At 33.8% G+C, this 21392-nt stretch overlaps 1 protein-coding gene across 2 annotated transcripts in view; it reads right to left on the reverse strand.

The window, feature by feature from the left end:
- Positions 1–21392, reverse strand: part of ANKS1B (ankyrin repeat and sterile alpha motif domain containing 1B) — a 444690-nt gene that overhangs the window by 245747 nt on the left and 177551 nt on the right. The gene's annotated exons all lie outside the window — the stretch shown is intronic.

Consider the following 21392-nt stretch of genomic DNA (forward strand, 5'->3'; position numbering starts at 1 on the left):
CAGGTCTGACATACAGTCTTGTCCATATAATTTTTGTCTATTTAGCACATTTTGTCTATTTAGTACTCTCTTTCAGGACTACCTAGTCATCACATAGGTCTACAGATACATTGCTTCTAGTTCCTGAATTGTTGGTTTTATCTTCAACATGTTAATTGTACAATACAGAAATATTGTAAAATGGGAACAATACCGACCTTTGTAAAATGGTATAAGAAATAATTAATACAAATACACATTTAAGAACTAGATATTGTTATAGAACTACTACTATCATTAATGTTAAAGATTATAAAACTACTTTATAAGCCCTTTCTTTACTGAGCACCATCTGTTTGTATTTGGATTGAGGGAAAAAGGACATTGATATTAACTCAGAGTAACTGCTTTTTATTTCCAGGTCTTTGTTTTCTGGGTTTCCTGCACTCCCAATAGTTGCTAAAACTTAACAAAGAAGATGCTTGAGCTGTACCAAAACAGGTCGTTTGTATTAACTACCATCCATTAACTTCAGTTCCAAGAGGAAAATGTGACATTGATGGAGGAACACCAATATTAAAGGCTGCACAAAGGAACATGGGATGGGGTCACTGCATTTAGTCCTTCATAAGAACAGGCAGTGGTTCTACAGAACATCAGTACTGAAGAGTTCAGAGACCATCTGCAGACATGCCATGAACTACAGGTCCCAAAACAGCTCCTCAAAACATTTTAAGACATACAGTACAGAAACAAAACTTACACTGCAGTAAATTGGCAGGAGAGATAAAGAATACTTCAGATGTCTTTGGCTCTTTTATCCTGATGGAATTCTTTGGATGAGAATACCCAGAGGATCCTCTGTTATACCTAACATTCATGAAGCTGTTAGAATAGTTCCTGACTAAACCATATGGAGTTAACATCTGTCACTTTTCAATACAATATTCATTATTTCCAGAGTGTCACATTCCTCACAGATAGCATGAACGACTACAAAATAATAATTTTGTGGTAATTCTGCTTCTGACAAAACATAAATTGGTGATAAACTGCCATTAACTTTGATATGTGAAGCCTTGTGCAAAGCCTACTGAAGTCAGTGAATATATGATGCTGTCTCAGAACGAACTTAAGAACTGTATTTCTTAACATGACCATTTGCCTTATTTTTTATGTTTTAGTGCTAATACTTTTTATTACCATTAAAATTTGTGGCTTTAATGAATAGTTAGTAAATAAAATAGATTGTCAAAGTATTTTTAGAAGCAATTCATTTTTTTCCTAGCAATACACAATTATAACTGCTAGAATTCTCTGGCATTTTTCAGCAACAGGTATGTAGTAATTTAACTCTTTATTTTGAAAGCCTAGTATTATATTAAGCTATATTTTTTCTATCCTGTTCCCACTACTAGTATGTAGAGTTTTAACAGGATGCAAGTCTTCTTCTATTTATTATATTTACTTATGTCACATTGTGAAGACATACAAGCCTCTAAAAAGCAAACCATATAATGAAACAGTTCAGAAATAGAATGCATACCTGTACATGTTTTAAATGCAGTTTATTAAGCTTTCAAATATTGAAAACTAAATAAAGCCATAAATCCAATTTTGTTTGCTATACATTTGAATATAGATCTTTTTTTCAATGTGATCTGAAAGTGATTAGTCAGTGTTTTCCCCCGCAGTACGTGTGTTAATATTTCTCATTAGCCATCAGAAGCATAAACCAGATTTGTTCAGTTTGTATGTAGAAGGTGATGATAATATGACAAAAAACTAAGAGCACTAATTTTGCTGTCAATTCTATATCCCAGCAATTACCTCTTAAATAGGCTGCACTTTTCTTATGTTAATTAGTGATGTTTCAAAAAAACTAAAATTGTGGAAAAAAATTTTTTTTTCAAGAAAAAGCAATGCATTTTGACATATTTTCTAGACCAGGTTTATATATAAATATGTATATGAGTAACTTTATTCATTTGAGCTGATCAGTTAATTTCAACTTACATGTGTGTGAGCAAAGACACCTGTATATGGAACTGTTACATGGATTGGTGTGTCTCTAAAGACTGTCTTTTCCTGATACTAAAATAGCCACAGGATTTTTAGTTTAGCTTTACGTGTTTTACAAGACAGAGCCTCCCACCTTGCCATAAAGAAGAGAGTTTATACAAGCAAAAAGCAAAATCATCAGGTACTTTATCAAAAGGACTATTTTCAAGTAATAAATTGCCTTTGAACACAGTTCTTTTGCAGCAGAGACAGAGGTATGGCTTTTCCATACTTGGACCCAGCCTGACTATGTAAGGAAAACTTGTAGAGAGCCCCTGTCACAGTGTTTTAATGTTCTGGAGACTGCAAAATGTTCTCTGTTACACTACCGACCATTGGAGTTCATAGCTGATGGAAGACAAGGAAAGGAAAAATGGAACTTTCAAACGCATCGTCTCTCACTCCAGGTACCAGAACTGTGCACTCAAATAAGAGAGCTAAAAGCATTAGAGTTCCTTATCCGCATGTGCAGGAAAGTTATACTCCATTAGTTTATACTAAATTCACATTTTATTTTCTTCACTGGTAAAAGGAATTTAAAAAGGAATTAAAGTTTTCATTTTCCTTTCACTGTACATAAGCATCTTCTTAAAATACCTTCTTATTGCCTCAATTTTTACTGAAAATGAAGTTAAAAATGAAGTAGACAAGATCTGCTATTACAGCAGAAAATACTCATAAACAAATAAAAAATACATTTATTTGACAAAAATTGCTTCAACAATGAATGTGAGATATCAAGTAATTAAAGCCAGGAAAGGCAACATTAGTGTAAGAATTTAAACTTTTTTCATTGTATAAAGTCAAAAAAACCAAATATTTTTAATATATAATTTTTCTGTTCTTCATATTACAGCATCTGATCTGAAGAATACTTAATATAAATAATACATTTAAGAACAAGTTAAGAACTTAACATGATTCTTTCTGATCTTCCACATATTTCAACATACTCTACACCAATGCAATTTTGCTGTAGCTTAAACAGAGGTAGAAGATTTACTTCAAACCATTTGGTATTTTCAATTTGTAGCAAAACAAATTAGACCAATAATTTCTGTTGAAGTATTGGGCCTACCGCCCACTTTCTGTTTAATCCAAGAGAAGGGGCAGTTAAGTGCCTCTTTATCTAACAAGAGCTGAAATGTGAAAACCACCAACAGGACTCCTGACACATACCCTGCCTAGGAACACCGCTTCACAGAGCAACACATCTTTTGGGCAAGATTCAATTTATATCCAGAGAAAGTGTATCTCTAAGAAGAGACATCTGCACATCTATATGTTACACATATTCCATGTGTGCCCCCCACCAAGTCATACCACTTCCCGGTGCTTCAGTTTTCTCCCTGATAACTTTCCCTATGAGAACACAGCTAATCCGCAGATGTGTGTCCTTGGTTCTCTGACCTCATCCAATGCAGCAGCTCCAGCTCCATATTTCCTAGGAAACCCCTCAACACGATACAGCACAGGTTTTGTCTCATCCAGGGGAGTTTATTCACTTTATGCTCTGTAAATTGTGATGGGCAATGCTTTCCTTACGTGGGCACTCAAGATTGGGAGCTCTGCGCATCATTGATTGCATTCAGGGTAGGAGAGAGAGGAAGAAAGCAGCAGCCACATCCCAGTCCCGGTATTTTACTGGTTGCTTAGGCAACCCAGCTCCACTGCGATGAAACAAACCACAGAAAAAGTAATCTCACTGAATGGAAATCCACTTAATTCAGAATCAGTAAGCAGTTTATGAAGTAGTACATTTCTACATAGGTTCAGTTAAACTGTCTGGGTTTTATGTGTATTTTATGACAAGAAGTTTGGAAAAGAACTGATATCGACAACTTATATTATTTTCAATATGCATCAAATCATTAAGGAAGCTGACTTTTAAATTAACTGTTCAGACAAAATACTCATTGACATAATTATAAGCAAAACATTAAAATATTTTGGATTAATTTCTGTGATATATATGAAAGAATTATCGAAGTCATTCTCTTATTAATTTCATAGGATTTTTTTTTTTTGTCAGTCAGACATAATGAGGAAGCTCTTCTTGAGCTGAATTATCCAGCTGATGCACTGAACAGCAAAGCATAGGCTTTATAAAATCACTGCAATCTAAACACTAGTATTACTGTGCCAAATCAAGGTAGTATTAGCACAGTTCTGGTACCATCTTTCATTTTGCTGATGTGATTCTGGTGATGTCTCATAAAAAAAAAAAATCTAATAATCTATACTTGTACTATTTAAATATGCATTAGTAATGGACTGAAGAATATTAACTGTAGTATTAATATTACTTCCCCTACAGTATTTAAAAAGTAGTTTTTACAATAAAGCTAGCTATTTTTAGCAATCATTTTGTACCAGTATCTTAGAGAATATAGCCTTCCTAGATACTCTGAATTTCATTTGAACAAATGAATATCATTTGATACAGAAGGAAATGTGATCAGGGTATGTTAAGCTGGAAGGGCAACACAAGCAATTGAAGTCGACACGAGTTCACAGCCAAGAGCTGAGTATTTAGCATATTCAACTGAATTAGAAAAAACAGCAGATGCATGGTTATTCCTTGTGTTTTAGAAAGGGAGGGACTCCATCTAAAGACCAGAAGATCACTGATAAAGACGTAAGGAAAGGAGTGACTAATTTCCAGCAACTATGTCTTAGAGCAAGTCATTTTTAAAACATCAAACATAGAAGAATATTCTAAATCACAGCAATGAGGCAAACATTAAAGTAGATACTGAAGCTGCTAACAGCTCTTCTTTACATAGCTCAGTTTACATGTAAAATTTTAATAATCAACATTTAACCCAGTTTCTCAACTACATTCTAAAATACATGATTTTTTTACGTATGATTTCCACTAATAAGAAATCTGATAATAAATACCTCACCTACTATAGTGGCTGTGTTTCATATTTTATGCTTAATGTATCTTTAAAATAAAACAATTAGTAGTTTACTGGTGTGTCACAGGTTAGCTTACAGTTAGACATATTCCTCTACTGTTGGATATACGCCTTTCTTGCTCTCTTTATTTGATATAAATGCTCAAGAAGTGTGGATCCATACTTCAGTTTTTGAGAGACATGGAAATTAATACTTCTGTATTATTATTTTTTTTATTTTAAAGTATGGTTGCCATGAGAACCTCATCTTTGACTGCTTTATAAAATGAATTGAATTAATCTTTCCATTTTTCAGGTTTCCCTCTAGTATTTTACTGTCAGCTTTAAAAAAAAACAAAACCAGAACGATCTTCTTTAAATAGCACCTTTGTTTCTCATTATCACAAGCTGAAAGGGTTATATTGCTTGCTTTCACAATGCTGTACTATCTGTATACAGAAAGATGTGCAATAATTCTCCTTGGAAAATGCACAGAAATTAATAATTAGAAGCACAGTCATTCATACAACCGCTATGATCCAGATGTCATGAAATATATTTTAACTACCACTAACAGGCAGCTACCTCTGAAGTGGGAACTATTCAGCAGATCATGAGCAGCATAACATATTTTTCTGCCATAGAAATTAAACAACATACTTCCCTTGCTTAGCATTTTAGATGGACAAACTATTGTGACCTATATGGTTGAAACTGCGATCAGCTTCTGAATGATGCATAAGCAAGGAGAGAATTAGGATCAGTCACAGCTGAAGTCCTTTTGCTCTTGTTTTCTTTTGATAAAACATCGAAGTTCTGTGTTGGAAATCCTGGGGAAACAGGGCATGTCTATGCAGGAGCATGTACAAATACTTGCTTGACTTAGAAAAACCTTTCTCTGCATTCAGTTTATAGATACTTTAATTATAGAGGCACTTAATTTTGTTTTTGCAATGTAAGTCACATTTGACAAAGAATGTGCCATTTATTATATGAATCAGTTATGATTATTATGCTGAAAATACCAAATTAAATCTGTATGTTTCTGTTCTTTAATCAAGTAAGCATTACTTGCATTGGCTCAGTTTGCATAAAGCACATATCAAATGTTAGATAATAAAATGTTATGCAAAACTTGGAAAAAAAAAGTTCAGTGGTAACCCTCAACTAAGTACTTTAGACAGCAAAACAATTTAAACCAGTAAGACTATTGCAAAGTTAAGAAATTTGAAAAAAGGTTTATATTAGATTGTTATCCTAAACTGACCCAAATATTTCCAACACAATAATGAAATCTTTGATTAAAAATATTTTTTAGAAACTAATACTTACATCAAGAAATTATAAGAAATCTTGCTTACACTCAAGGAAATGTCTCTTAACTAAATTAACACTGACAGTTGTTTCATAAGGGCATGATGTTTTACTGATATTTCCCTGAAGAAAGCTCAGTTTCATGATAATATAACAAAAATAGGTCAAAACTTGATAGATGAGGATATTATACTGCAAATTTTTAATGCAGAGAGAGATCAAATTTCCACCTGCAATTTTTGTGTTCATTTAATCTTCCCTGTAATAAATTACAGTACAATTGGCAGTGATTAGAGTACATTGCAATTTTCTTTTTAAAGATGCAAAAGGAGCTTCATGCACACAGCAACATTTTAAGCACCAATTTAAATTCCTTGGAGTGAATTTTTACCATCTGGGAAATGCTTCACACTTAACTTATTTTCAGTAACTCTTTGCAAAATATCAGGGCAGCACAGTTTTCACCAAATCTTTCTTTACCACAATTCTATAATTCCAATATGCTATCTAATTATAAAAAATATGCAGAATCACACTTAAACTGTAATTGGGACAACTTTTGCATCTGTTTTGCTTATTCAGGCTTTGAGCTTCAAACAGCTTTAGTAAATACCTCATTGGAAAGGTACGTTTCTATTGTTAACCACACTTTTCAAGAGCCTTCACATTTACTGTGTATTTCTGGGTCCAGACAGAAGTTCAAAGTCACCAAAAGATAATCTCTTAAGAGAATATTCTATATACTTTAATTTCCCAAACATTACGCCACATACCATTAAACAATGCAAACACCTTTCAAATTTTGGATAAGCATCTTCCCCAGTTTACTCATTCCAGAAATCTGGACGCTCAGAAAAGAATGTCAGATTAATTTCCACACATTTACTATATTTATTCTCAACTGTATTTTCGATTTTATATCATCAATCAAATTCACTAATGTTTTATGAAGACAAATGCTCCAATGATGGGTCACTAAAAGAAAATGTTTTCTCCAATCTCAGGCCAGGAAGGGACTGTGGAATTTGCACTAAATTTGCAAAGGTTGTGAAAAGAAGGGTGGCAAAATGAATAGCTCCAAAGATCCACTTTAGCCACCCTTTTGGTATCCTGGGCAACTCCAGAACTCTCCAGCGTGATTCACAGATCTCATCTTTAGGATCCTCACTTTATATGAAATGTCATTACAATCCATACTAACATAGGAAAATATAATTGACCCTGAATGCCTTAGCAACAGAGATTATGACATAATGCTTAATTGCAACGATGTCATAGTATTTCAGAACACAGAGTTATGCATAAAATTGGTACAAAAATGTTCTGGAAACCAGATAGTAGTAATGTAACTATAGCTGTGATGATCTGAACTAGATGTCTCTTTCAAATACAACGTAATTCTACATTTTATATTTATATACTATTCAAAATCTACAAAAGGCCAGACTGTGTACTACTTCTGATCTTCTGTGTATGTGTGAAAGCCTGCCATAAGACCTTACACCAGTTAGCAAGACAGCTGTTCAAGAATAGCAGACAGCAACTCTCCCTGAACTCTTTTTGTGCTAGAGACCGAAAAGATAGACGAATCCTCTTTTCTTTTCTCATGTTAAGGATTATGTATCTGAGAATACCAGACAAGGAGGTAACAGGCTGAAACTATTTCGCGTAAACTCTTAAAGACTCTTAAGAAAGGGTCAAAAATACTGGAAATGGAACAAATTTTTCTAACACCCTTATGCTTTTCTAATAACCATCTATCCAAAAGATTTGAGTAAACTTCTTCATTGGTATAACATGTAATGGACAACAGAACCTCCTCTTTCTCTTATTTCCCAGAGCAGATTGTGCCCAACTGAGACAGATCATCTTTGATGCACCTGCCTCAGAAAAGCTTGTGACTATGTGCCACAATTTAACCCATGTTTTCTGAATGCTAAGTGCTAAACTTAAAATTAGGAGTTACATATTATTCTATTTTTAAAAAATGATATTTTTCCTGAGCAGAGATTCACTCCACATCTGAGGAAGCCACAGAAAACAAGCTATTTCATCTATGGGCAGAAATAATTTTGCTTCTGGCATATACTTCAAAGAAATTTTTAGAATCTGAAACAGAAATAAGTGATGTACTATGCTAAAATGCCCCAAATTGATCTCTAGCCTTAGAAAAACAGGAAGCATGCAGATTTAAATGCTTTTTTTTTAGAGCACAGAATAATCCCAAGTCTTGTCAGTTAAGTGTGCCAGTTCAATTCAAATCTCTTTAAAATCACTATTCACACCTATCATGCACATGTTCTACTTTAGAATTATAGATTTAGTTCAGAATTATATCCTGCTGGTTTTGAACTAATGTATTTGCCTCCAGTGTTTTTAGAAAGAAAAAGCTATTCCACACTAGTAATTTTTAATGTGTTGGAGTCTGATTCTATCTGAAATCTGCTAAACTCAGTATGAGTATTTCCACTAATACCAATAAGCTTTGGATCAGGCCCTTAAAGAATTTTAACTGGTAATCAGCATTTTAAACACATTTTCTTACTGAATTGCATATCTTGTCAGGATCAAATGTTCTATAACATCTTCTGAAGATACTCATAAGCATAGATATCTCACCAAATATTTTATTTTGCAAAATATATTTGCACATTTTGGTATATACAATGACTTCAAATAATAATATAAAATATATAACTACAGCATGTAATTAAAATTCACTTATAAAAAGTTTAATTTGTTTTAATTTGTTTTTCAGGTAATGAATGAATGAGTGGTAGCATGCATATGGATTAAAATGGATTAATATGGATTAAAAAAAGCAATTTGTTTTACTTGTCTTGTAAGATAATGCAACTGCTTTTATTTGATTTTACAGAAAAGGAAAATTTAGGACTTTTTCACATAATTCTCTGCTCTTTTTGGTGGAAAACATTAATTCATCTAAAAAAAGATTCATAAGCTGTACTTGTTGGTTTCCATAATGCTTTCCTGGCAAAAGGTTTCTCAGCTCCAGAAAAGAACGTATGGGTGAGATCGGAGAACGTATGAACCTACAAGACCAGGAGTTTAAGCTATTCATTGGTGATGTGGAAAACAGAGGTTTAAACCTCTGCTCAACTCAAGGACTTGAAAGAAGGATTTTACGGCATAGATAAGTATCCTAACTACCAAGCTGTTGACTGTTTACTATCTTTTTCTCCTTTCTCCTGTTTTTGACCTATCTCATTTTTCTCATTCTCTTTCTCACACAGTTTTGACAGATGACAGTATTCCTAAATCAGACTACGAAACAAATTTCTCATCAGATTTTGTATAATCATATAATTGATATTTACTTAAGAGAACCACTGGACCTACTTCCATACCTTTAGTTTATCTCAAACTTAGCTCTCAAATTTACAGGGAATAAATAAGGGGGATAATGAATGCTAAAAAATACATTTCTATTAGATGAAAAATTATTTGCTCAGAAATATATTTTTTTTCCCCTATATCATCATTGTTGTTATCCTTGGGCTATCAGATTTAGGACTAAAATGACAAATAGCTGTGAAATATAGTTAATGTCCTTTTACTATTTTTGTATAATTTTTTCCTAATACTACTTTAGTGACAGTATTGAGTAATCGATTCTTTAACCTTAATTTGCTTACAGATAGGATGCCAGTCATACAAGATCTGTTGTCTGTGGTGTTAAGAAAGGACTTAATTTTGGTCAAAATTATTGTAGCTCTGTATCAGTATATGAGTATGGTGTTTAGTAGCATGAGTGGTCTTATTGGTTGTGATGCAGAAGAACAGAACAGAAGGAAAGTGCATATCCAATAACCAAGCTTGGTTTGTAAGTCCTAAGAAGAGTGTGTGTATAGCTCCCATAAAAAGACATAAAGCTCTCACAAGAAAACTACAACATAACGTAATATCTAATTATAATACAAGTTGAAAAATTATTCAAGACGTAATAATCTGTGATTATTTAAATCCTAAAAGGTGAAGAAAGGAAACAACTATATCATACTGCCTAAAATAATTGTACTGATTATTTATGTAGCTGAGTATTTAAGGCAACTCAATACCATCCATGGAGTAATAAGAGGCAGAGTAATCTAGAACAAAATACACAACATTATTAAACTCAAAGAATCTTTGCCATTTAAAAATCTTAAAAACGTAAAATATGCATTAAGAACGTATACTTCATCAAGATTCCAGATAAGCACCATCACGAGATATTCTTGCTTTGATATTATTGCATGTACTACATTTTGTGATAGTGGTTTGCTTTCACTGATGGAGAAAAAAATCTTTCCCCATGGCTACTGTTGCTATAGGTGATGTTTCAACTGCCGCTATACTGTGGAAGAATGTTCCTGAGAGAAAGAATTTATCAGTTCAAAATTTTCTGAAATCCTGAAATAATCATAAGTCTGATTATTTCCTGAAATAAGGGTCAGTCTGATTATGACACTTGTTTGGAACTTGAAAAAGGTCTGTTTCAAAATTTATCTTCAAAATTAAACAAGACATCTAGTACTTTGGTGCTGCTCACCTTATATTTAGTTGAGATCAGTGGTATTTCCACTTCCCCATCCTTTTTCAAACTATAGATACATGATATGGGCAACATGCTACTTGAGCGTCAATGCTCTTGTAGTAACTGGTCACAAGTATACTCTTAGCACTCCTGCATGGATAGTAAGGAACAGTATTCCAGCTCTATTTTACTGTGAGGTAGATAAATTCAACATTTGCTGTAAACCACTGAAACATAGCTGCCTGCCTAAATTCTCCGAGTACTTCTGACTAAGTGATATACTATCCAAGGTGAACTTCCTCTGACAACGTGTAGACACACCATGTAGGCAGATATAGGCTGCCAGTTCCACTGACTTGGAATGACATCATGGCGGGGGGGAAGGTTTGCCTATATTAGAGTACAGTAAGCTCTGAAGGGGAGTAGATCACTCAGAAAGGGAAAGAAAACAGGGCCAGACCATATATCAATTTACAATATGAAAAAAAAAAAGTTATGAATATTTATTATTTTGTGGTAATGATAAAAATCTACCTCATAAGCTACAAAAAAACTTGGGATAATATAGTCCATGCAGTCCATGTTGCTTAAGAGAAATAATATATGTTTTTGCCTTTGTGAGAAATGCCTGGTAATACACGGGTAAACAGTCTTCCCTGAGCCTCTATTTTTAGCACTATTTTTCTTTTTTATTTTGTTACCTGATTTCTTTCTTTTTCAGTGTCACCTCTTTCTTGCCTATGAAGATGCCATAGGATACCTTCTACAGGAGGAGGGAGAAGAGGACAATTATTATCATCTCACTTTTTCAGAGGGATGCAAGAGAGGTAGCAAGCAGGTAGGGTTATTCTAATTGCTTGAATAAACAGCAAACAATTCAAATAATTGAATATTCATGGTTTTAACAATTTGCTTTCCTGGAATTTATCTCAGAAAGGCAAAATAATAAGCTTGGGTTTACAAAAACTGTGTCTCATAGTCAGGCCGTCTGATATTCGACATGGTAAAAGGGACAATTAGAACTTTTTCTATACCTGAAATATTCGGAATCTCTCCTTTCTCATTGTTTTCATTCTCATTCTTTCATGGTTAATAGGAGCGGATTTATTCTGAAGGCTTACAGGTACATCTACATTAGTGTTTTAGTTTGGCTGGGAAATCTTCTGACAGTTTTATTTATTGTGTTTTGGTTCACATGCTGGAACAATCCCAGAGTGCATGAACTGTACTCCTTCTGGCTGAAATTAAATGGGAAGATTGGCTTCAAAGTGAGTGCTATACCTGTCTTGACTCTTTTTTTTTTTTTTTTTGTAGAAAACACACATGATTTGTTCTTTTGCCGTTTTTAAGGTGCCACTACACATTCTAAGACAATATTTTAACATCCAGCAAGTATACGATACACAGGATTCATTTGAAGGACACCTGGTTTTTACTTTTGCCTTAGTAACAACAATATTAAACTGCCTCTTAGTGGCCTGTTGCATAGGTAAATTTTTAATAAGTTTTTTTCACAATTTAAACCCATTTATCAGAAAAATCCCTAACAACGACACTGTCCTGCTATGGGAAACACCAAAGCTAGTAATAAAGTAGTAAATTAACTTTTAAACATTTGTTATTGAATTATTTCTATTGAGATATTGAATTATTACTGAATTATAGTATTGGTTTATAGTATTCTATGGAATCTAGTGAACACTAAAAATGAATAAACCTGCATCTACTTTTCTCCTGATTATAGCTCATGTAAGTTAATTGTAACAGTAACAAGATAGCTCTCAAACGTGAGTATCTATCTATCTATCTATCTATAGCTATCTGATATCTTGATAGTTTGGTAAATGAAAAGCTGCTAGGGGAGCATTATATTTGAAGAAAAACTTAAATTTACATTTAAAAAAGCAAGCATACTGGGCTCCAGAGAATTCAACTAAATTGAATTTAAACTAAACTAGATTTTAACTGAAGTGATACTAAAAATGCTATCATTAAATTATTTTTGTAGATGTTTGGGTTTTCACATATAACTTGAGGTTTCACATGGAGATTCTTCTTTCTTGACAAGTAAGCATCTTCCAAATTGTGCAAAGACATACTTCTCTACAGCCACTTGAAGCCTGATTCATACCAGAAGCACAGATCTTATAAAAGCTGCTAGTTATCTGATATATTAAAAAAGAGACTGCAGATAACATTACAAATTAGTGATCATCGGAAGTGTGACACAAACTCCTTCATAAGACTATGTAGAAGTCTATGTTTGATTTTTTTTTTGATGACAGAAGGTGTGTGTTGCCTCTACTGTTGCCAATATGGGTTCTGGAGAAGGAGGATTACAGAGAATACTGTCATTCCCATGAGTTATATCTGGAAACAGCAATTCTAAAATATTTTCTTTAAAAAAAAGTCCTTAGAAGATGAGTAATATTATTCCTTGTGAGCTGTGCAAGATTGACCCAGAGTTCTTCTTGACAGGGTACTTCAGCATGACTTAAATAGTAAGAAGTAATATACAAAAATAATGCCGCTACAGAGTAAGACTCCAATACTTTCATTCTTGTAAATGTACAAAGAGTAAAATGAGCTCTACAAAACATCGATAAAAGTGGGAATAAGATTTTTCTTTCAAATGATGTAACAAAGGCCTTCTCTTGATATAAGAAAAATATCCATAACTAGGGAAAAAAAAAAGCCACAATCCAAAAGAAAATTATTCTATGTCTCAGGAATTAAGAATCTTAGTTCTATGAACAGTGCTGCTGAAATGCAGAAAATTGGCATCAGCCAGTGTCACAATCTGCTAGGTGCAAGTCACACAAATGAAAACCCTAGAACATAAACAATGGACCCACTTTTCAGCCTTCTGAATTTTTAAACAATTGGAAACAAAAGGTGCAACCCTCTCATGGGGTTTATATATTTAGTTACGTGTGGAACTCCTTGCAATAATATCTTATGGATACAAAAATTATACTTTAGTTCAATGGAGAACGGATAAATCCACAGAACATAAATCCAAGGTTATGTAATAGATATGAAACATCCAGGAAGGCTTTGGGCTTAGGAGGACCTTTGGCTGCAAATAGTGGAAGGCTGAAATGACATTCTGAAGAGGTGTCACTATGCTTTTTTTTTTTTGCAATTATGCATTTCCCAAAAGCATTCATATTTAGTCATTCTCAAATATGATACAGGGTACATAAAACTCTTACTTAGACTTACTTAGACTCTTACTCAGACCAACCTTTCTAATGCTTTTTATTTTATGTTCTTCTGTTTTTGTTAAACTTATGACAATTTATTCATTTGGTTCTCTGACAGCTCTGACATATTTTCAGAGTACAACTTTGTAGCTTCCCCAGACGTAGCCATCTGCCCCTTTCTTCTTCATCTAAGTAGGTCCAAAATCTCATTGAATCCTCTGCATAACTCTAAGAAGATAATGAGTCTCTCACTATGTAAAAATTAGAAATGTGGAAAAAATCCTTTCCATTTATACAACTTTACTTTAGAACTACATTACAACTAGAAATACAAAATGAACACTCATACACAGAACATGTATGACCAAGTCCAACATTAGGTATAAGAGTGGTTCTAGAGATTTTCAAATAAACCTCTTGACAACTTATATTATTTATTATATCCTGAATTTGTGCAATTATTTATTTCTACCAAAGTGCAGAATGTTCCTGAAAGCAAGGAATATTTTAATTTTTTTTTTAGACTTGACAGTGTCTTTTTGAATTCTTATCTAATGACAAACTAGCTACTGTACATAAGTTATTCAGTAACACAGAAAAAAATAGTTGTAAATATTTCATCTTGGTTTATAATAAAATCTATTCAATCATTCTGAAACCATTCATGAAAGTGTCTCAGATTTATTGACTAATACCTGCTGAAAAAAAAGTTTTTCAAGGCTAGAATCAAAATTCTGGAACTCACTGTGTCATCTTCATTTTAGACAAAATGATGGTAGCTATTGCAGAATGAGGGAGATCTGCATTCAGTTTTCTCCTTTCATTAAATGTCATCAGACTTCCATTTTCCGCAAGAATACTGCTACCTGCAATGTACTCTGGTATGTGTTGCTTTTATATTGTTCAACTAGACCTGGTTATAAAATACCTAGTTAATTAGCTAATGAGTAGGAGCAACTCTACCCTAGCTGGTGGATATTCACCAAAGGTACAGAAGGCTTGTTTTCCCACCCATATAGACCATTTTTAAATACAGTGTGGAATAACATAAAGAGATTTATTACAGCAAATGACAGTAGCATTAGAATTGGATAGCAAGGAACAGCAAATAGAAGAAGACATAGTTGAGTTACATGCAGAAAGAGTAAGAAAGAGAAATAAGAATTGTCTTTTATTTCAGAATGGTCTTAGAAGAAAAACAAACAGATAAAATTCTTTCTTACTGGTAGCTATGTAATTCAGAGAGGTTTGGTTTCTTAAAACTGGAGGTCACTAAGTATGCTCGGAGGACTACACGTTCTTTCAACAAAACAGGCACATTTTTGCCCTTTCCTCCAGTTCTAATCATCTCACATAGGGCTCAGAAATATAGCTGGTGAACACAAAGCTTTCTAGAAGATACATTCTGGTAAGGAGAAGCAGTAGAAAAGCGATTAAATATCAACAAGATGACATGGTAAGAAGAAAAGAAAAACAGATTGAAATGTAAGCTAGAATATTCTAAATAATGCTACAATTGGTTTAAATGCATTCACAGGGTGAAAGAGAACTGTACCACAAACAATACTGTAAGGAACAGAAGACTGAAACATCCTAGTGTTCTTTTCTCATAGCCCTCATCTTGCAATAGCAATTCTTCTGACTGAGGAAGTTTTCATGAGCATCCCTCCAGAGCTTGGTCAATCTTATTTACAAAATGTCCAAAGGAAAGGTGAGGGAACAATACAAGGCATGCTGACACCCTAAAGAGTAAAATGATCTGTCTGCGTATGGTCCCACTACATGTTAAGGAGTTATTTTGTTTCCCGCTTAATAAATATACCCAAACTAGCAAAGCAAAGAGTTGAGTAAGATGAGAATCAGATAAATACGAGTATTGCTTATAGTTACTGTGCTTCTAGAAATGGCTAAGAATTGTAAAGGAAACATTACAGAAAATATTTTTTCTTTTGACCTTACATGTCAGGATCGTTATCACAACTGCAAAAATGCAGATCAAACATATATAACTAAAAATATAAATTATATTGCTTTCAACAATTGTATTCATAATCTTTCCCTCCAAAGAAGCTCTTTAAAAATTCTTTAGAGGATTACTCTTGTAATATCTGATGTTCCTTCAGGAAAACATTTTATGATGTAATGAACCACTGTTACATGTCTCTTCTGTGACCCCGCAAAGAAGAGGACGTGTGCAACTAAATGAAGTGTAATAGATTTTAATAGCACAGATAGACTTGTACACAAACATGCATACATTACTTTTTGTTTACTTTAGGGGCAAAAAAAAAGAGTCAAAGAAATACCTAATACCTGAAGCTGGTTGTAGTGTAACACGTAGTGTTCCTAAGGATCCTGAGGGAAATATTCTCCAATTTTAGGACAGTCTCTAAGAAATTCTCATCTCCAGCATCATCACAGATTGCTCTATTTCCTACCTTCCTGCTTGCCAGACTGAGGCCTAAGAATTTATGCTTTCAAAATCAGTAAATGTATTTTACATATTACATGGGATTCCCCCCCCCCCCCCCCCCCGTATTGTCAACAATTGCCAATTGGCTTTATTTGTAGCAAATAATGTGGGAGAAAAGAACAAATCCTCTGAAGAACAGCTATTTGAATAAAAGATAGGCATGCACATTGCTCAAAACACGCCTATCCACATGCGGTCAGATGGTTCAGAATTTAATTTGAAATGAGATTAGCTGTTCATGTCATTTCTTGTATTACTAACACATCCAAAGCTATATCTGACATCAGGGCTTAGAGACCCCTCTGCAGTTTTATTCCTTCAGTATGTCTGTTTCAAATTGTTTTGTTTTCATATTAGTTTACTATTGGTTTAGCAATCAGAATATCCACATAGTGAAATGTGAAACAGTATGTTTGGGGAGCAGGTTCAGACCAAGTGGGTTAGCCCAGATAATTCAGTTAAGCCTGAGAAAAGACTGTAAGATAACACTGTACAGGCAATACTGAAGGTAATGAAGGTAATACTGTCATGAATATTGAAGGTAACATTGTTATTAAGTTTAAGTTGGAAAATGTAAGCATCTCCAACGAGATTATTTTTAAGTTCAGATGCCATGGGATTTAGGAGCTTATTGTATGTAACATTTCATGCAAGGACTACTACAGAATATCAGTTTCTTGCAGAAAAAAAAATAAACCGTTTTTGAATGGAACGATAGGAGTTAGTTCCATCTACAGCTTCCCAGGCATCACCTCATTTGATCTTTCTGCTATCAGATTTTTTGGACATTATACAGCACATGTTGACATATTGTTTACAGTGAGATATAATTACCATGAGCTTTGTAGAGTATGTTGTTTTGAAACTGTAAGGTGTAAACACAATAATAGTTAACAAATAGAAGTTTATAATATTATCTAACCCTACACTACAGTCTGTTCCTCTGGGACAGACTGTGTCTTTGCCTTGGATAACTCTGCAAAGGCTGGAATTAGAAGCAGCAAAAAGAAGGGCAACATAAGGAGACTTTAACATGCTACGTCTGCTGGACAACTTAATTAGAACAAAAAGAAATTGTTTGAGGCAGTACTGAGTACGATCCCCAGTAGCAGTTCCTGGAATAGCTCTACTACATCTTACTAATTGCACTCAGTTGAACTTGGCTATAAAACAGATAATCTTCACAGATTAAAAGGCTCAAATTAACCTCGTTTGAAGAATGCCTTGGAAGATTTTGTTGCACTGTAATCAAGAAGATTATTAAGAAAATTAAAAACCGGACAAAAGAGGGTTTGAATTTGACCTTGTCAAGCATTTCATCTGGGAGAGAGTTCTCGATCAATGCTAGGTCAGAACAAGATCTTAATAACACTTTTTTTGGAGATGTGCAGGAGATAGGAATGCTTTATTCACCAGCATTTGTTGATTGTGCTTATTTCATTACATATCAATATTTTCCACTCACTCTGTCACTGGAAAACCATGTGTTCTTTTGGTAACTAGTAAGGTATTGTTAACAGACAAAACAGTGTACTGTGAAGTTACATAAAGCACACCTAAAAATATACAATAGCAATAAAAGGTATTTTCTTTTTTATTTGCACTCCTTTCCTTTTGTATTTCACTTCTAGTAATTCCAAAAGTTTTTCTGTTTGAAGAAATATGGCTTGAAGAGTCTACATAGACATCACAGTTTGATCTTTTCATACCAGATCTTAATAAATGAGATATTTGAATAAGAAAGTGATGTTGACAAATATGTGACCTACTTTAAAGAGCAGCTTTGCTAATGTCACATAAAGGAACATACCTGCAGCAAAATAAATTTTGACTGTATATAGGAATGCAACATAGCCAGGAATTTTAGACCAGAACTCTGAACCAAGTTTCTAATACTTTCTAACAGCCAGAGTTATCTTGATTCTCTCAAAAGAGAAAGATAAAATTGCAAGCTTATCTTTACGTGTAGGGCTGCTTTTGCTTCAGAAAAACCAAGTTTGTGACACAAAACAATTTGATCATGTATTTACTTTAAAGAAGATCTGAAGACACTTCTAGAAGATACCTAAGCTATAACTCAAATATTATATTTTCACTGTAGAAGAGAAAAAAAATTATAGTCCACATTTTAAAGACTGAATTCTTGAATTGTACATTCTGGATTGTTCTGAGGATCAATGTGGCCTTCTTAGATGAATGAAATAATGTTACTTATCTTCAGAAAACAAGACATGTAAAAAGAGTAAGAGTTACATTATGGTCCTACAGTGGAGACAGATTTTGTAACTAAGAGATAAACTCAGTAAATACCTTTAGGTACCACAAGAAAATGAGATAAAAATTGTACGCTCTTTTACAAAGAATGGTATACAGAATTTATTGAAAATTTAAAGATTTTAATGGACTGAAAATAAAGATTGCCATGAGATTACCTACAGACAACCGCTAATGTTTTCGCTGCATACATGCATCTGAGTACCGATCTATTTTCTGGTCTGAGACAGAACAAGAATATCTGCAGAACTGTCTTTTTGATTTCACAGCCCAATTATACTCAGTACAAGAAGACATAATGAAGTTAATATGGCTTAGAGAAAGATCCATTATTCTGACTGCTCAAGCAGAAATGAAAAATAAAATAATCCAGAGTGACAATTTCAACTGCAAGTGTTGATTGTGCCAAGCTGATGCCACATGGCCACGATTTTGCTGCCTTCAACCTTTAAGATTTACAGTTTTGAAAGAACTTCAGGGATGTATGCAAGAAGGCATAGCGCTATATTAGAGGCATCTCCCTGAAAGCCCACACTGCCCTCTCCTGGAGTGAATGATCTTGCATATCTTTGGCTTCACGGTCAAAGTTACATGAGGAACATCTCACTAACAAAACTCTCACCTGATTACCAGGTCTTTAATTTATCATTTGTGATGTCATACAAAACATACAGTAAACATCTATTCAGATGATCAAGAAACTTACTACCATCTTGCCATGACAATAATGACCTGTGCAATGGAGTGGACGCACTTTTAGCATAGAAAGTTTAATGGTAGAAGCTGATATTATTCAGATCCACTGACGTCCAACTTGAAGTGAAATTAAATGCTGTAAAAGCATGATTATTCACTCTGAGTTCGAGAACACTTCTGTGAAGTCAATGTTCTTGCTGCAAATAAAGCTGTGAAAACAGGCCATACCAAAACTGCATTCACGGTCCGCCCTATGTATACCGGAGTGCAAAAAGAGTTTCCATCAACTTGTTGCAGGTTCTTTCATCAGTTCAAAACAAATAACAGAATCTTTATCCTTACACTTCAGTTGCAGGCAACCTGATATTAAGGTATTTTCTGCCATCCATGCAGGCAACACACACAGTTGTGTTTACACTACAAGGTCATCTGATCCCAAAGCCAAAACACATACTTACCATTATATGTGGACTGTTCTCCAGCTAATTAATCAGAAAATGTTGTCATATCCTGTCAGTCGGATAATATAGTGCTGTAGTAGAGTTCAGTGGTTTTCTATTTGATAGAAATATACTTCTTGAAAATCAGGATCCCTGTTTCAAATCAGGGGATGTAGGGAATTAGCAAACACCAAGAGTAAAACTGCTATCCCCAAATATAAAATGGAATTTTCTCTAAAAAGATAAAACTTTTACCAAAAGTTACAAGAGATTGATTCTTCTTTGGCAGCAGACTATTGAGGTAGAGGTAAAATGACGAAGATTTTAGAATTAGAATAATTATTTTGTTGTATTCATCTCCTGCTCTCATCTGAATGATAATGAATCATTGCAAGTTTCCTGAAGAAACATAAAAAGCACTGAAACTGAGTAGGGAAATACTAATGCCTTATTTAACAGCAGTTCCTGATTTAGAAATCCTGTGAAAAGCATTTTGATTGTTTCAAAGAAGGCAACAAAAAACTACTAGCTGAAGTTACTATGAAAATGGGTTCCTTTGGTATATTGTTTCTTTCTGGTCAGCCAGAAGACCCTCGACCTTGACAAGCATGAAAAAAAATAATTTTTTGCTTTTTGCTGATGATGTTTTTTAAAAAAACATGAGAGACATAAATGCTTAAGAATATAATACAGAAGGAAACACTCAAATGCACACAAATTCTCAATTATTATTGAACCAAACATTCCCTTAAAGTGTAGATCTTCAACGAATTTTCAGAACAAGTTGGCAATTCAAAGGATTATAATCAAGACTTATGATGAATTATAATTGTTGTCACTGTAGATCTGGAAAAGGAACAAGGAACCTTTCAGTGAAACAACAGCTAGCTAAATCAGGAAAAAAGCTGCAGCAGAACACTGCTTCTGCTACTCCTTGCTGATCATTATTATTCAAGGTTTAACTTTTAACAATCTAGGTAAGAAACAAGCCTCAGAGACTTTTCCAAGAGAGCCAATTTTTATTTTTCTGGATTTTTCTATTCTTGTTACACATTAGTACTCCTTGTCTCTTGCAGAATTACAGTGCATCATCTATTATTAAGCAGCCAAAAAGACCTTAATGAGCAAAATAAAATGTTGAGTTTTTTTCATTCAGACTAAGATTGTGTCTAATCGGTGATCCTATATATCACTTAAATAATTCTAGGATAGAAACCCTCTGAGAAGTGGGGACGGGGGGGGGAATATTGCAGTTTTAGTATAATTAAATTTACTGATGCTAAATTAATGATTTACTTATGGTAAACTGTACTCTTGAAAAACTTGTAGAAGATGCCCAGAAGTTCAGAACCAGTCATTTTGCCTTTGTTATTTTTTGTTAGCTTTCTAGGCAGAGACAAGAGGAAATTCAGCTTCCACTCAATCCATAAATCACACAAATTAGAAATGTACAGTTCCAATAAGCATAAGATTATAATTTCAATTTCAGACCAAATGAAATACAGTGAT

Source organism: Chlamydotis macqueenii, chromosome 1 (assembly GCF_036417535.1).
Source record: "Chlamydotis macqueenii isolate bChlMac1 chromosome 1, bChlMac1.mat, whole genome shotgun sequence".
In the NCBI taxonomy this organism is placed as follows: Eukaryota; Metazoa; Chordata; class Aves; order Otidiformes; family Otididae; genus Chlamydotis; species Chlamydotis macqueenii.